Raw genomic sequence first — 6,340 nt, forward strand, 5'->3', positions numbered from 1 at the left:
ATCCATCTATCTATCCATCTATCCATCTATCTATCCGTCCATCTATCCATCTATCCATCTATCTATCCATCTATCCATCTATCTATCCGTCCATCTATCCATCTATCCATCTATCTATCCATCTATCCATCTATCTATCCGTCCATCTATCCATCTATCCATCTATCTATCCGTCCATCTATCCATCTATCCATCTATCTATCCGTCCATCTATCCATCTATCCATCTATCTATCCGTCCATCTATCCATCTATCCATCTATCTATCCGTCCATCTATCCATCTATCCATCTATCTATCCGTCCATCTATCCATCTATCCATCTATCTATCCGTCCATCTATCCATCCGTCCATTCATCCATACATCCATCAACTGTATCTACTGAAATGGCTTAACAGCAACTTGGACAATAATTATATCCCGGTACAAGTTCCAGGTTCCTGTTTGTTATTCATTTGTATTTACCTGCCATGTGAGAATTGTTAATGTTTGTCTGTTTGTTAGTTTATCACTCCCTTCCTGCAAGGTGCATTATGAGTAAAAACCAGTGGTGGTGGTACCAATGGATCCAAGAGGCCAGAGGACCTCTTTAGTTGGACAGAGTAACGGAGTACGTGAACGAGGACTAAATGAGAACGTGTACTGTAGTTAACGCAGCTCACGTCAAGTGGTGTCAGCTGTCAGTAATGGCGGTGTCGAACAACAGCATGTCATTAAACTCCATCATACTTTAAGCATCAATGACAAAATGTAAACATTATGGTCTGGAACCGATAATAGACAGCAAGATGAAAAGTCACGACGCAACAAGAGCGTGATGGCCCCTGCGCTAATGTTCCCGGCAAACCTCTTCGTCTTCTTCCTCTGGCTCTCATTTACATTATCTCTAACTGCCGCAACCCCCGCCCCCCCCGCCCCCCCCCCCCCCCTCTGCATCCTCCTTTTCAGACAAAAGAAAGCTCATGCATTAATGAGTCTGTGTGGAACTGCAGTGTGCTTAGTTAGGTGGTTAATATAATGAGGTGTACATTTCCAATGTAGGTGCCATGCTGTGAACAGCGCATCTGCAGGAATAACTCAGGCAGTCGGTGGCACAGGGAGCCATGAAACCGCAGATGAGACTTATTATAAAGAAATGAATGATGTCATGGCACCCCTACCGAAAGCTCATTAATAAAACCCACTGGCGTCGAGGTCATTTACTTAATTTCATGTACCATTAGCATAATAAATACAAATTGGGTTAACACAAATGTGATTAGTATAACAGATGCTATTTATTTTCTTTATTACTTAAAACTCCAGTACTGGGATGAGATTTGGGTTCTTAAAATGCATTCGTTTACATTTAAATTTAAATCAATAGTAGAGATGTGTGATATTAACTTTTTGCCGATATTGTCCAAACACTTAATTTCCGATTACGATATATAAACCAATACAGATATAGCAGGGCCCGGTGTTAATATTTATATATGTATCTGTACAAACCCCTGTAAGGTTTCCCCTGACTATCAATATAGATTAATAAAATAAGCTACAATGCTGCCCTCTAGTGACTCGAGGCTTGTTTAGCGTTGATAATGTTCTGTGTTCAAAAGATGTCTGACACCAACGGGACTGGTGAAGCTTCGGGGTTAACAAACTACTATTGATTAGGGTTGTTCGATAGTATTGGCTGACCAATTTTATTGGCACGATATTAGCATAGTTTGTAATATCGCTAAGAATCCTTATTGCTTTTTCCTCTGATAATGAAAACCTGATAACGCAATGTCTGGGTTTTGGCCAATGATGTGTGCTCTAAAATAGAACAATGCCCCAGTGACAAAGTGGAGTGATACAGGAGTGACAGATACTGGTACTGGCCTAGAGTGCCCTCTAGTGGCTGTCAGTGTTGAAATTGTTCTTCAGGTTTAGTATTGTTACATGTTTTTTTTTTAGCTAGCAACGTTCTTAAAATGGAATGCTGTCGTCATCTCATGGCACTACAAATATTACAGAAAGCCTGAATTAGTTAAGTGACGCGGTAACATTAAGATAAGAGTGACATGTGAATTAAAAATTGTACAAGTGCTGCTGCCGTATTAGATTAGCCACAACCTGTAATCTATCACTTAGCGTCAGCCTCGCTGCTAGAACTGATGTAAACGGCTGCTAATGCTGGGCACAAAGTTAAGGAGTTTAATGGGGCTCCATTGATCAATGATCGAGTCAGATAACTAAAAAGCCTCAGTTCCATTTCCACAAGATTTATTTTTTTTTGTTGTTGTTGCTTTTGTTGTTGTGCGTCAAATTGTCTAGCTACACGGAGTGGTTCGAAAACAATTGATAAATTAAAAATTAATAAAAAATAAACATGTGTAAAGTTTCATAGTGTTTAATGGAAATAAGTAGCATTTATAAACAATGTATGAAAGCTAGCTAGCTACATGAAAGTTTACTTGTTTTATAGATTGTGGGCTAATGTACACATTGCGAAAATACATTAGAAATGTTTGTTTGACTTATTTTACACACAGAAAAACAACAGCAACAGCTTTAGGTGAATCACGCCAAGAGAAAACTATACCAAATGGACACAAAGCTCCGTTAGAAGCAGTTAGCGGTTATGCTAATCAGTCCTTTCTGTGTAACATCTTTCAGAGTAACTATTCCATGTTACAACGTGGACACCTGCGGCCTATATATGTACAATTTTTTTTTTTTTTTTTTAATTTAGCGGGTGCGGCTTGTAATCGGGTGCACTCAATTGTCTGGAAATGATGTTAATTACTATTTACTATATACAATATTTTCTTCCAGTACATGTCATGTCTTTAACAAGGATCCAGTGTGTTTTTACCAAAAACCAATGCACCAGGAATAATGGACACAAGGTCCATTTTACATAGCGCCTGCTCCTGTAATTGGAACAATGGAGAAAATGCAAAGATCCAGATCTTCCCTAATGAAGCAGCAGAGAAAAGATGTTCATTTAATAAGAGGGCCGTTTCCCCCTTTCAGAGCAAAGGAGAATCCGAGGCTAATGACCCATGACCAATAAGCAAGTGTTAAATTAAATGTACTCAAGAACCAAACCAGCATATTGCATTTTTTTTTTTAACAAAATATATATAGGCTGCACTTCTGTATAAGCCGCAGGTGTCCATGTTGCAATATGGGATATACACAGAAAGATTTTTTTTTTCTCTCTTTTATTTAAATAGATGTTTTTTTCCGACTGGTTACACGCCAGCTCTATCCTGTTTTGACAACAACAGAACGTAAACAGAGTCTTAACTGCTCCTGTATAACCAAGTGATGCTTCAACATGACAGGGGCTCAAACTGCTCTCAACTTTCCTTTCCTTTCCTTTAGGAAAACAAGTGCTAAAAATACTTTCTGTTCTTTTTTGTTCTATCATTTGTTGTTCTTACTAGATACATAATATGCCGCAACACCAGCCAAAGGCTTCAGTTGCCCTATAAAATGATTTACAGAGGCCCAAAGTATTAAACATGAACCACAAAAAGAGTATTCTCTCATTTCCCTCCTTCTAATTGGAAAGTATGTTTACTACTCCTTTAAGGCAATATTTATTATTCTGCAGTGTTCAGACAGGTTGTTCTGCCCTCGGAAGAGTTACAAAAAAGTTTTAGACCTTGACATGTGGGATTTGTATGACCAGTATAACAAAAAAATGACCATAATCAGAAGCAGGTCGGTATTGGATGTACTACTCATGTACTCCACTTTATTTCCTAAAAAAAAAAAGATCCTGTTAAAAAAACTGACAAAATGGTGCAAAATCCAAGTTCCTAAATTGTCCACAATAACATTTTTTTTATTCCTTCACTTTTTGTTTCATTTCTTAAAACACACCAGGCAGGAGCCTGTGTAAATGTTCTCCAGGACACATGGCTTTAATTTCACTCATTTTGCATAATGGCTCTCCGTCCAATTTGTCATGTAATCCCTCATTGGTTGGATATTCCAAATGCCAGATAATGCTTATTTTTCATTCGGACAGTGGGAGATGGAGCCAGGTGTTTAGCAGCAGTGGAGTGTTCAGGTGTAACTGTGGTGCTGATGGGACATGACGAGGAGCCGCAGATGAAGGATGAGGCATAGAGGATTTTGAGAAGAGGGGCCACCCACGAATGATTCCCCAACACACACATTTGCTTTTTCTACACACCCGCACATTACCCTATGGGCAAATCCGTGTGTCGGGCTTTGCACCTGAAACTAAATATATTACAAATATTCTTAATTTTTTTACCATACTATGAGAAAATGTTGTGATGTGGCCAAGATTTGATACATCTATCAGTTGTTTTTTGGAAGTAGTTGATGAATTGTTTTTTTTACTAAGCACTGAAGTAATGTTGTAACCATTTATCACTTGCAAATTTCATGTATTTATAGTAACAGATGATTACAATTCATTACAATGAATTGCAGAGGTGTGGACTCGAGTCGCTTGACTTGGACTCGAGTCAGACTCGAGTCATCAATTTGACGACTTTGGACTCGACTTGACAAAATGTAAAGAGACTTGCCAGTCGACTTGGACTTTAACGTCAGTGACTCGTGACTTCACTCGGACTCGAGCCCTTTGACTCGACATGACTCGAGACTTTCTCCAAAACCCAAAGTGACCTGTGTAAATATATTGTTATTTTGTTTGAAAAGGACTCGAAAGGACTCGAAACAGAAACGGCAGGACTTGGGACTTGACTTGACACTTTTCAGTCTTGACTTGGACTCGACTCGGACTTTGCCTGTCTTGACTTGAGACTTGACTCGGAGTTGAGTGCAAAGACTTGAGACTTACTTGTCACTTGCAAAGCCATGACCTGGTCCCACCTCTGATGAATTGTAATAATCAACAAATCAAAAGTACCGTCATTTCCTTTTCAGACCTTTGATCAAACCTGAATATAAGTCGCACCCACTAAATTTTGAAAGGAAAAAATAACTACATATATAGGCCGCACTTCTCTATAAGACACAGGCGTCCACTTTTATTTTCAGTTGTAATAAAAAAAAAAAAAAGCTTTTTTTTCCGAAAACAGTGCCTGTAACTGGCTGGTTACACGTTAGCTAGTAGTTGGAATGCACATAAATGTTTAACGAAAGAGTGGCAGAAATGACGTCAAATGATTGTCTGATAATAACGTTGTAAAGGACTCGTAAAAACAGTTACATTTAAATGTATATATATATACATTTAAAAAAAAAATATTTTAGATAACTAGTTCTCAAACCTTGGCGAACATATGAACAACAGTACACACAAAAGATAATCTATTTCAATTTCTTTTTCTTTTTCTTATTAGCAATTAGCAATCGGGCCAAAGCATCAGTAAAACTGCCTCAGACACTTTCAGTGGTAATTTCTTTAAGGTGCACTGCAAGATGTACGGTTGTTTTTCAAGTTTCAAGTTTGTTTTTTTTTTTGGCCTGACACAGCAGCTTTAGCGCAGTACAGTTTTACCGGAGCTTTCTCAGCCTAACTACTCAATCAAGACAGAGTCACCTGCAGGGGGGCCAGATGGTCCCATTCCTTCTCCATCGGGACAGTTTCACTGATGTGCATAGGAACGGAGCTTTACCACACACACACACACACTTACACACCCGTACAGTGTATACAATAGTAGCAGACAGATGGAGCGTTCATGGGAAGATAAATGACATGTAAAAGTCACGCATAAAAGGCTAAAAATGCTAAAATGCTTTCATCACTTTCTACGTCATGTATTGCAGAAATGTGGCTATTGCAGGGAAAAGGCAGAAGTATAATGATGATGTAAATAAATTATATATTTTGGAAAAGTTTAGCGGGCTGGATTAAAAAGCTGAACTTTTTTGTATTATTTCTATTAGTATTACTATAGTTTTTTATTAGAAACCATTTTCTTACAAGGGTAGAATTGGTCCTGCCCAGCTACAAACTAAAACTCTTTGAAGCTCTGTACACACACATCTTATAATGTTATTTACAAAAATGAACATGATAGGTACCGCGAGTGGGTGTTCCAGTGTGTTTGTGTGTAAAGAAGCAGGAAACAGGGAGGGGTGACTTCTACGAACTCTTAGGAGATTGAATTTGGTTAATTACCGTCATCCATCAAAGCCTGAAATTCATAAATGGAATTGTCAATGGACATTTAAGATAATCCTGGCCTAAAATGATGGATTATGATGTTAGTGTGTTGTAGTTAATGCCTCGAAAAATAACATATACTTTTTTTTTGTAATTGATCACATTTTGTAAATGGAAAGACAATTTTACTGTTATACTTCTTAATCTGGCTCGCCAAAGTTTTCCAAATTATATAATCAATTTAT

This window comes from Cynoglossus semilaevis, chromosome 2 (assembly GCF_000523025.1).
Source record: "Cynoglossus semilaevis isolate Cse_v1.0 chromosome 2, Cse_v1.0, whole genome shotgun sequence".
In the NCBI taxonomy this organism is placed as follows: Eukaryota; Metazoa; Chordata; class Actinopteri; order Pleuronectiformes; family Cynoglossidae; genus Cynoglossus; species Cynoglossus semilaevis.